We start from the raw sequence: 12145 nt of genomic DNA, 5'->3' as shown, positions 1-12145 counted from the left end.
TGACATGAATGGGTGAAATCTGATTTTCTGTTTGTAGCTCCGCCCACGTGTGCAGGTGGGCCGCGAGACCCCCAGAACATATCACCCCAGGTAGTGAGGGATCTGCATACCAAGTTTCGTTCAAATCGGTCAAGCTGTTTTTGAATTAAAGTGAGAATGGCAGCTTTTTACTTTTTGTCCATTGACATGAATGGGTGAAATCCGATTTTCTGTTTGTAGCTACGCCCATGTGTGCAGGTGGGCCGCGAGACCCCCAGAACATATCACCCCAGGTAGTGAGGGATCTGCATACCAAGTTTCGTTCAAATCGGTCAAGCCGTTTTTGAATTACTGTGAGAATGGCAGCTTTTTATTTTTTTTCCATTGACATGAATGGGTGAAATCTGATGTTCTGTTTGTAGCTCCGCCCACGTGTGCAGGTGGGCCGTGAGACCCCCAGAACATATCACCCCAGGTAGTTGGAATTACTGTGAGAATGGCAGCTTTTTACATTTTTTCCATTGACATGAATGGGTGAAATCTGATTTTCTGTTTGTAGCTCCGCCCACGTGTGCAGGTGGGCCGCGAGATCCCCAGAACATATCACCCCAGGTAGTGAGGGATCTGCATACCAAGTTTCGTCCAAATTGGTCACAGTGAGAATGGCAGCTTTTTACATTTTTTCCATTGACATGAATGGGTGAAATCTGATGTTCTGTTTGTAGCTCCGCCAACGTGTGCAGGTGGGCCGCGAGACCCCCAGAACATATCACCCCAGGTAGTTGGAATTACTGTGAGAATGGCAGTTTTTTACATTTTTCCCATTGACTTGAATGGGTGAAATCTGAAGTTATGTTTGTAGCTCCGCCCACGTGTGCAGTTGGGCCTCGAGACCCCCAGAACATATCATCCCGGGTAGTGAGGGATCCGCATACCAAGTTTCGTTCAAATCGGGCAAGCCGGTTTTGCAGAGGCAGTTTTTACATTTTTTCCATTGACATGAATGGGTGAAATCTGATTTTCTGTTTGTAGCTCCGCTCAGGTGTGCAGGTTGGCCGCGATACCCCCAGAACATATCACCCCAGGTAGTGAGGGATCTACATACCAAGTTTCATTCAAATCGTGCAAGCCGTTTTTGCGTTGGCAGCTGTTTTACATTTTTTCCATTGACATGAATGGGTGAAATCTGATTTTATGTTTGTAGCTCCGCCCACATGTGCAGGTGGGCCGTGAGACCCACATAACATATCACCCCAGGTACTGAGGGATCCGCATACCAAGTTTCGTTCAAATCGGGCAAGCCGGTTTTGCGGAGGCAGTTTTTACATTTTTTCCATTGACATGAATGGGTGAAATCTGATTTTCTGTTTGTAGCTCCGCCCAGGTGTGCAGGTTGGCCACGATACCCCCAGAACATATCACCCCAGGTAGTGAGGGATCCGCATACCAAGTTTCGTTCAAATCGGGCAAGCCGGTTTTGCGGAGGCAGTTTTTTACATTTTTTCCATTGACATGAATGGGTGAAATCTGATTTTCTGTTTGTAGCTCCGCCCAGGTGTGCAGGTTGGCCACGATACCCCCAGAACATATCACCCCAGGTAGTGAGGGATCTGCATACCAAGTTTCGTTCAAATCGGGCAAGCCGTTTTTGCGTTGGCAGCTGTTTTACATTTTTTCCATTGACATGAATGGGTGAAATCAGATTTTATGTTTGTAGCTCCGCCCACATGTGCAGGTGGGCCGTGAGACCCCCAGAACATATCACCCCAGGTAGTGAGGGATCGGCATACCAAGTTTCGTTCAAATCGGGCAAGCCGTTTTTGCGTTGGCAGCTCTTTACATTTTTTCCATTGACATGAATGGGTGAAATACGATTATTTGTTTGTAGCTCCGCCCACGTGTGCAGGTGGGCCGTGAGACCCCCAGAACATATCATCCCGGGTAGTGAGGGATCTGCATACCAAGTTTCGTTCAAATCGGTCAAGCCATTTTTGCGTGATCGCGGCACATGCATACATACATCCGATTTTATATATATAGATAATTTAAACATATAATTTAGTGAAATTTCCATAGTAGTCCTTTTACTAAGGTTCGGTAGCTGATTTAGCATGTGCTAAACGCTAACGCGCGTGAACGTGTCCATTGGATATATTGGATGCTAATTCAGCTAGCGCACCTTAGTAAAAGGACCCTATAGTGTATCAAGAAGTCTAAGAAATTGGATATATTTCAGCTGACATTAAAGGAAAATATTTTTATTGTCATCACATTAGGCGGCAGTGAATTAATCAGAGCTGGAAGGAACCTTTGAACTGCGTTTGAAAAATATTGGGAATATCATGAAACATTATTGCAGTTAGCACAGTACCTAAATATTTTGATATCTTCATTAGTAAACATCATAGTCTGAACAGTAGTGCAAGACTATAATATATTTAGACCCTCAACCTTGAATTGCATGGCTTTTCCTAGAGCCAGAACTGCTGGAAATACGAACGTGTTTGTGTTTTTAAAAAATATTAGAACATCACAAAACTTAGTCATCAACGCCAATGAGTTTTTTTGTATAACCCATTGGCTTTTTGTAAACTGCAGTAATACTGTAATTCCCAGAGCCCATTGGTTGCTTAGATATTAAGGTCTGAAAACAGAAAAAGTAGACCGCTCTTCTGCACAGTGCGCAGCAGCCTCGAAAAAAGCCAACAGGATGCTGGGCATCATAAAGAGGGGCATAACAACCAGGATGCGGGAAGTCATCATGCCATTGTATCGAGCGATGGTGCATCCACATCTGGAATACTGCGTTCAGTATTGGTCGCCGCACCTCAAGAAGGACATGGCGGTACTTGAGAGAGTCCAAAGGAGAGCAACGAAACTGGTAAGAGGGCTGGAACACTGCCCATACGCCGAGAGGTTGGATAGGCTGGGGCTCTTCTCTCTAGAAAAAAGGAGGCTCAGGAGAGATATGATAGAGACCTTCAAGATCATGAGGGGCATAGAGAGGGTGAATAGGGACAGATTCTTCAGACTGAAGGGGACAACAGGTACGAGGGGGCATTCGGAGAAACTGAAGGGAGATAGGTTCAAAACAAATGCAAGGAAGTTTTTTTTCACCCAAAGGGTCATGGACACTTGGAATGCGCTACCGGAGGAAGTGATCAGGCAGAGTACGGTACAGGGATTCAAACAGGGATTGGATGGATTCCTGAGGGTTAAAGGGATCGTGGGATACTGAGAGAGGTGCTGGGATGTAACACAAGTATAGAAAGCTAACCAGGTAATAAGTATAGAAACCCAACCAGGTCATGCATGTGCAAGACAGGAGGGTTAGGACTTCGATGGGAAGATAGGACTTCAATGAGAAGGCAAGGGGGCGCCTTCTGGTGATTCAGACAGGTCGTGACCTGTTTGGGCTGCCGCGGGAGCGGACTGCTGGGCGGGATGGACCTATGGTCTGACCCAGCGGAGGCACTGCTTATGTTCTTATGTCTTGCACATAAGTTCCTCACCCCCTTGGGTTTTTGCAGCCCAAATGCATGATCTTGCATTTCTTAGCATTAAATTTTAGCTGCCAAATTTCAGACCATTCTTCAAGCTTTGCCAGGTCTTTCTTCATGTTATTAACACCATCCAGCGTGTCTTCTCTATTGCGGATTTTGGTATCATCCGTAAAGAGGCAAATCTTACCTGACAACCCTTCAGCAATATCGTTTATAAAAATGCTTTGATGCTGGGCTGAGGTAGGTATGGATGCCTGTACAGTCTGTGTAGAGTGCAGCTTCAGTAGCCCCAAAAGCTCTTGTCTGAGATTTGCCTGGATCTCCTCCTGGAAAGTCAGTGCTGGTACTGAAAAAGACAGTGGCTTAGTAGCAGTCTGCTGTACCAGTTGATGTGGCATAGGAGACCTTGTTTTTGCAGAGACAACTGAATGGGTGGAGATTGGTCATCTGTATGTTGATGCTTACTGTGCATCGTTGAAGTTGATACTTGGAAGGTATGCTTAAAAGGGGAAGAAATTTTGTGCTTCTGAGCTTTCTTATGTGCTGTGTCCTTCAACACCTGAGACATTGAGGAAAATGAAATAGAGTCCCAGTGGTAAATGGAGCCAGTCAACGTTCAAAATTTTGACATGGAGGAGAAAATGGTCAACACAAAGTCAAAGGGCTCAATGGATCAGGGAGCTTGAGTAAAAAGCAACCCGAAAACAATCAATACTCCCAGGAAAAAAAAAGGGCTCAAAGTGGCCAAAAGGCCAAAAATGTAAAAGGTGACTAAAATGAACCCAACTCAGTAGGAATAGAGGATGTCAATTAAAAATAAAGAAAGATGACAAAAAAACAATGGAAAGTAATGATGGGAAGGCACCAAAAATTGGAAACATTTGATGTGCTGAGAAGAACACTGAAGACACAGCTTCTCAGCTCCATGGAAAGTGAAGAACTGTAGTTTCCCATTAGTCGATGTCAGGTGGGAAGGCACCGACATGCATGTGGTATGGGCACTGCCTTAAAAATTAAAAGTAACAGTGCACTTCATATGTGTCCATCCTGGGTTTTGTGGATGACATCACCCACAGGTGAGATGGAATTAAGAATGCCAGTCCTTCCTTTCTCCTTTGTATCACTTAATCCATATATATTACGGAAAACAACCATTCTGGGGTAGGAAATGGGTGGGGGAATAGATATTATTACTGCATGTTATCTCTTAACATAGTAGATAAGACAAAGCAGTTAATGAAATCTTGCTACACCATGTGTTTTCTGCCATGCAGTTAAGTCACAGTAATGACTCTCGCTCTGTGTTAGTTGAATGACAGCCCTCCCCAAAATGCTGAGACACGCTAAGCAGTTAATACAGTTTTGTCTTTAGTAACTGCAAAACCTTAACATATTTTTATAGATAGGGTCTTAATGAACAGTAATTAGAGGTATCCCTTGAGGACAGCTTCCCTCACTTCCTTATTATTAAATTGAATTTTCAGAGCATAGCACAGATGTAGAACATTACAGAACCGAAATAAAAGTCCAACAAATTATGAAAAGACAGACACAGAAGAGACAAGGAAATGTCAATCCCACATGCTCAGGTTTCCAATTGATTACTAAGGAATGGTGTGGAGTGCCGCATCATTCTCCCAGCCTTTGATTTGGGTGGCACTCCATTTATTAAACACACCCCTTTAATATATGAACACAGTAAGAGTACTCTTGGCTTTAATCATTGTTTAGTAAGTAAAGATATCATGCATAGTTGCCATTTTGCTGCATCAGCAGGTCTGTCAGTGAAGGGATTAAGAATGCCAGCCATTCCCTTCTCCTGTTTCACATAATCCATATATATATATACCAACTAGATATCCTTCCTGAGTCCTGCTATAGTCTGTAAGGAATGCAACATGATCAAATCACTGACTTACCCCAGCAGAATAAAATGTGCATTGGTGGGACAAGCCAATCTCTCTGTCTCCTAACAATACCAACTATAACGAACATATATCCAAAGCACAGGCATGAAATGAACTTGAATGGATTCCCTGTGCACCAAAACTAATAAAAAAACTGAACTTCAATCTGTACTCCCTAAGAAGACAACCTGCTAATTAAAGTAGTAATAATAGTAAACCCTATTTAGATAATTAAGGCTGGGTTTTATAAAGCTGCGATAGATTTCTATTGTAGGCTGGCAAGGTAAATGCTCCGATTCCTATGAGCGTCAGAGCATTTACCTCACTGTCCCATGCTAGAAACCTGTACTGCGGCTTTGTGAAAGGAGCACTAAGTTGGCAATGGAAAGAAACAGCTAAACTGATCCTTATCAGAGAGCACTGCAAGAAGTTCAACACCATATATAACTCAAAAGTGGATTCATGAAAAGTATTTTTGTAGTGGGAAATGCTGTCATAACATGAGATCACATTTTATTCCAGCACAAGTGTAAAAAACATGTTTACCATGCTACATAACCAATATGACCTTGGGATGACAGTAATTAGGGCTGTATTTTGATTAAAATTTTAATTAAGATTAATCACATGATTAAAAATATGTTATTTATTTTTTCCCCAGTGCAGCTCCTTGTGACATTAGGCAAGTCACTTAATCCTCCATTGCTCAGAGTCACAAGAGATGCAGTGGGGGAAAAAAATAACATATATTGAATCATGTGATTAATTGCAATTACAAATTTTAATTGAATTGCAGCCCTCTAAAATTAAAGAATAAAATCTATTAAAAAGATAAAAAATACAAATTGAAAAATTACAAATTAAAGAATCTAAAACAGCATGCAGAATAGCCTACTGCAGAAAAGCAAACCTAAATAACCCCCATTTTATCAAGCTGCATTACAGAGCAGTGTGACAAATGACAAGTTTCCCATAGGAATAGAATGGGCAGCTTGTCATTTAACTTGGTAAAATAAGAAGGAACTGAGTGAAAAAAAAAAATTGTAGACCTGAATGGTTTGAAACCAGTACTGCTGCTCTTAGTAAAATCCAGCTATACGATGTTGTGTGCATCATTTAAAAAAAAAAAAAAAAGTTGATCCAGTGCAAAATGGCTTCAGATATATTAATAGCAAGAATGATGGGAAAACCTGGGAGCTTCAACAGTTGTTTTTCAGCACTACTAGTCTGGACAGTTCCCGTGCAGTCTGGCTGGTCTGTTTCCATCATGAACATTAACCCCTCCCCCACCGCCTCCCTTTTACAAAACCATAGCACAGTTTTTAGCATCGGCCACGGCGGGAATAGCTCATAGGAATTCTATGAGCATTGGAGCTGTTACCTCCGTGGCCGGCGCTAAAAAACATGCTACGGTTTTGTAAAAGGTGTGTGTGTGTGTGTAAAAGCACAAATGTTTCCAACGTGCTGAAATTCTCTCAACTGTTATCACATTTAAAACATCAGTATAAAGTACGTGGAATTTATCATCTATTGCAGTTTATGAAATATTTCTATCCATTTTTAAACAGCATGAGAGTTCACATTGGAAGAATCTCCTGCGGAGACTACAGCCCAAGGAAACAAGTCCCTGTGGAATTTCTCTTAAAGGTTCAACAGCTGGTCAGTTCTGCAGAGAAGTTTATTCTCATGTACTTCAAATGTGCAAAAGCAAACTGAGGAAAAACAAAAAAACAGGTACAAAGATTTCCAAATGAAATTCCTTCAAGTGCTTCTAATATACTACCCAGAACCTGCCCCCACTGCTGCCATGTTTTCTTGCAGTGTGAAGGGGCAATATTCCAAGGGCTTCCTTTCCATAGATAAATGTGCTTATCCATAGAAATCTTTTTTAATACTACCCCAATATCATTATTTTAGATTATTAATATGAGTGTTTAAGATTTCATTTTATTATGCATTTAAATGTCAGTTAGTATGAAATTTTTGCAGAGATTTACCTAGGTAGGTAAGAATTTACCTACATCTCTAGGACTCTGTATTGGACCTCTTCCTGTAGTTTAATCTGGCTGCCAAGTTTCATAGAAGCTTGATTAGCTATAAGAAAAATAGATTATTATTCTTGGAAACTAATCAAAGGCATGGAGAATTTAAGCTACAAGGAACGCCTCGGAAAACTGGGACTGTTCACCCTCGAAAAGAGAAGACTGCGTGGGGATCTGATAGAGACTTTTAAAATATTAAAAGGATTTGACCAAATTGACCAGGAAGCAGCATTACTGACATTTTCAGATGTGACACGGACAAGAGGTCATAGCCTGAAACTGAACGGCAGCAGGTTCAGGACAAACGTCAGGAAGTTCTGTTTCACACAACGAGTGGTGGGCGCTTGGAATGCTCTCCCGGAGGAGGTGGTGGCAGAGAATACTGTTCTGGGTTTCAAACGCAAGTTGGATGCACACCTTCTTGCAAATCATATTGAGGGATACGGGAAATCTGGGTCTCCAACAAGGAACACCTAAATGGGCCTCCGCGTGTGCGGATCGCCGGACTAGATGGACCTTGGTCTGATCCGGTGAAGGCGTTTCTTATGTTCTTATGAAATGGGGAGAGGCAGAAGAAAGTACTTGTAGCAAATCTCCACATGTACTTTCCCATGCAAATTCTACCAAATACAAAGTCATTTCTAAAGGGGGGGGGGCGGTTAAAGATCATAGATTTGATATACCACCTTTCTGTAGGTACCCATATACTTTATGGAACCTAATTCTTAAACAGAGATTATCTGTGATTTTTTTTTCTTTTAAAATGACCTTGAAGGTCCACCTACTGGACCTGATGAAAATTATTACCTTGATTTCTGAAGCAAAACATAAGACCATGGGACTGGACAATAAATATTTAAAACGTTTTCAAAACTGACAAAAGGAATATATATGGGTAATGATTTCCTATTTGAGAGGACTCTTAGGGAGAAATGTGTCATTCTGCAATTTTAGTTGGCAGAACTGCCAACTTATTTATATTGTATATGATGAGTGAGTCAGAAGTACTGGATTGGATAATGACCTAATTCAAAGACTAAGGAGCTGAATATTTCACTCAGTTTAACTTACCAATACCAGCTCCTCATTGATTCAGTTCAGATTCTGACTGTATTCTTTTGTGATAAAGAAAAATCTGAAGATTATTTTATAAGGAGTTTTAGGGCATTTGCAAGTGTAAATAGCAGCGTTTATACATGTGAATCTAGATTTGCATTTACACCTGTCCTGAGACACATGTAAATTTCAGAAAGTTTAACAAAATTATCTAATGGTTTCTTTCTCCCTGATGATGCATTTTGAAATGTGAATATGCACAGCTACTCAAAAAAATTGTATTTTTGACACTCAAAATTGGGAAGGCCTTAGCCGGGTCACCCTGTCCATGACCTACCCCCCCCCCCCCTCTTTCCCCCAAACAAATGCAGTCTGAGTCGAGGTAAATCTTCCGCTAAGAGAAGTTTATTGTAGGCTGCAGCATGGTTACATAATAATAGGCGATACAGTAATTATCACTAGCATGCAACTTAATTCCTCTAATAAACATATCAATTCTTAGCACTAGCAATAACTACTGTATCTATTCCTGAATTCTACCCCATCTACTAGCTGTCCTAATCTCAACCCAGGAGGCTACACTTATCACACGAAATGGGGGGACTATAGTCACTGCCGTGTATAATAGTCATTTCAAAATGTGTAGCTGATTGTATATGAGTACCCAACCAGAATTTATTATCAAACTTCTAATACCTTACAATACTATAAAAACCCTCCGTTCGACATTTCAGAATCTTCTTGTTATACCATCTTTAAAATTGATTAACACGCTGCGCTCAAATAATTTTGCTGTCACTGCCCCTACTCTCTGGAATTCATTGCCCACTTATTTGCGCATTGAGTCCGATTTAAAACAATTTAAAACAAAACTAAAAACATTCTTGTTCCAGGACGCCTTTGGATAAAAACTGTCCTTTTAAGGACATTTTAGATTAAATTTTAGTTTATATAAAATTTTAGATTAAATTGATAATTTTTCCCCTAACCTATTGTATTTTCCTTGTATGTTGCTCTTTTCTTTCACAATTGTAGTTCTTCCCTACTCTCCTATTGTTTGAATTAAGTCCATATGTCTATCAGTATTTTGTTATGACACTTGGTTTTTACTTAATATCCCTTTTTTAACATGTATTTAAATAATTGTAGAATGTACACCGCTTAGAATAACGATTAAGTGGTTTAAAAAGATTTTTAATAAACTTGAAACTTGAGTAGGCACCGCCGTTCAAGCCGTGCTCTACTTCTACTTGGCCTGAGCTGCCGTCCAAGCTTTGCAGGCCCCGTTGACTGCTCCTGCCCTCTTGCGCCATTCAAGCGAGAGGGTACCACTGGTTACTTCATCATCATCGAAGGATAGGAGCCCTTACTTTAGAGTGGCACAAATCCTAATCCCCTTCCTTTTACATGGACCCGCCTCCACTCATCTTGTGGCCCCCCCTTGGTCACCAATCCTGCCATAATTTGAGACAGTGACTCCTCACTTGCTGAGAGTCCCCACCAGGACCCCAGTCCCCCATGCTGCAGCCTCCTGCCAGAGTTATAGCAAGATAAACCCCATACCCCATTCGGGCGGTAAAGCCCTGTGCAATTCTCTGTGCTCAATATGTGTAGAATGTTACTCCCTTGAAGTGCCTGAATGAATTTAGACCTCCGCTTGAACTTTGTTGTCTCATCTTCTTCACCACACGCTCACCTGCCCTCCACTGGACCACACTAGCAGTGTGCCTTTGTATGTTCTAGCTAATTCCGCAATGTCCTGCCACATCTTAGGTACTAGAAAAAACAAGGAAGGCAACCAAGTCACATCAAGGTCTGTGAGGGGGAAGCTCAAAGTGCCTAACTTGGCTCACAACTTGCAAACCAAATATAGTGTAATATGTCAAAGAACATGTCACATTATATGATGTTATAGGGCGCTCTCAGTGTGAACCCTCAGTGATAGGAGCACAGCTCCGACACTTCACTTCTGGGCCAAGGCCATAAGCCTCCACCCGCACACCATCATCGAGCGCCCTGTGTGTGCAGAAATCAAACCAATCAACAATCAAAGTGAGTAAATGAAACTCAACACAAGCAACCTGAGCGACCCCCACACAAACCCTGCCAGCCAAACCCCCTCAAAAAACTCACGCAAAATCACAAACAAAGTCAAAAACCATACCAAAAAGTGAAAAACATGTCCAAAAGAAACAATACTTATCCAAAACTGTCACACAAACGGAAAAAACCGCGCCAGGAGGAGAGGTTCAATCGCGCTGGTTTCGGGAGGAGCCTTCTTCAGGAACCTGGCCTCCAACAGAACACAAGCAGAGAGGAAGGCTGGAGGGCGGGGTGCCCGGGAGGGAGAGCACACCGGCTAAAACAGATCCACAGGTGACATCATACACGAACCAACCAATCATACAGTGCCAGCACTCAACACAATCAGCACCACAGAAAAGAGAAGGAGAAGAGGGAGGGAAAAGGGGAGGGAAAAAGAAACACCCACCAATAAGAGCACCGCAATCAAAAAGAGTCCCCACCCCCCCCCACACACGCAAGCACATCACACACTGCATCCAAAATCCACTATCCAAAGGGAGCCAAAAACCCTATTAAACAATGGTATTCCATTCCACACTTTCGTTAAGGCCATTCGGCTGAACAGATTGTAATTGAAAAATCCAATATTGTTCCCTGAGATTCAGGTGAGCCTGTCGATCCCCCCTAAAATCCCAAGGGACTTGCTCAAGCACGAACCAGGATAGGTCAGTAAAACAGTGACCAAAGTCAGCACAGTGGGGTACCAGAGGGGCAGACTGAGATCCAGTACGGATCCGGCTTCTATGTTCTTGCAGTCTGACCCTGACACTTCTGCTGGTCCGTCCCACATAGCACAAACCACACGGGCAGATAATAACATAAACTACCCATTTAGAATCACACGAAGTTTGCGCTCTGAGGTGGTAAGTGCGTTGGGTCCGGGGATGTTGCCAGGTAGAAATTGACAAAGATGAATGACACATGTCACAATGTCCACATGGTTGATGTCTGCCCCCACTATTGGCCCGACTCCTGGTAGCCAGAAGGTCCTTCAAGTTCTTAGAACGAGCAAAAGCGATACACGGGGTCTCCTTAAAAATGGTATGATGTCCCAAAACATGCCAATGTTTCCTCACAATATTAGCTATCTGGTGGGCTTGATTGGAAAATGGTATGACACACACCTGTTGCTCTAGAGGTGGCCGAATGACAGGAGCCCTTAGCAATTCAGGGTTAGCATAGCGGGCTCTACGGTACGCTCTTCTAATAATCCATTCAGGATAGCCACGAGCCTTAAAGCGCAGAGACAGAGCCTTTGCCTGAGCCTTATACTCTCTCAATGATGAGCAAATCCGACGAATCCTGAGGAATTGCCCCACGGGCACCGACTGGCGCAACCGGACAGGATGGCAGCTGGTATAATGTAAATATGAAGTCCGATCCGTAGGTTTGCGAAACACAGTAGTAACCAGTTTACCCTGCTCTTTGCTAACCCTGGTATCCAGATAGGTGACACTGCTTGTATTGACCGTGGCAGTAAACTTTAAATGCCTATCAAGAGTGTTAAGCCAAGTCAAAAACTCATAAAACCTGGCCTTGGTGTCAGTCCAAATAAGGAACACATCATCAATAA

The sequence above is a fragment of the Geotrypetes seraphini genome, chromosome 11 (genome assembly GCF_902459505.1).
Source record: "Geotrypetes seraphini chromosome 11, aGeoSer1.1, whole genome shotgun sequence".
Taxonomy (NCBI): Eukaryota; Metazoa; Chordata; class Amphibia; order Gymnophiona; family Dermophiidae; genus Geotrypetes; species Geotrypetes seraphini.
This window is presented reverse-complemented; position numbering follows the sequence as displayed.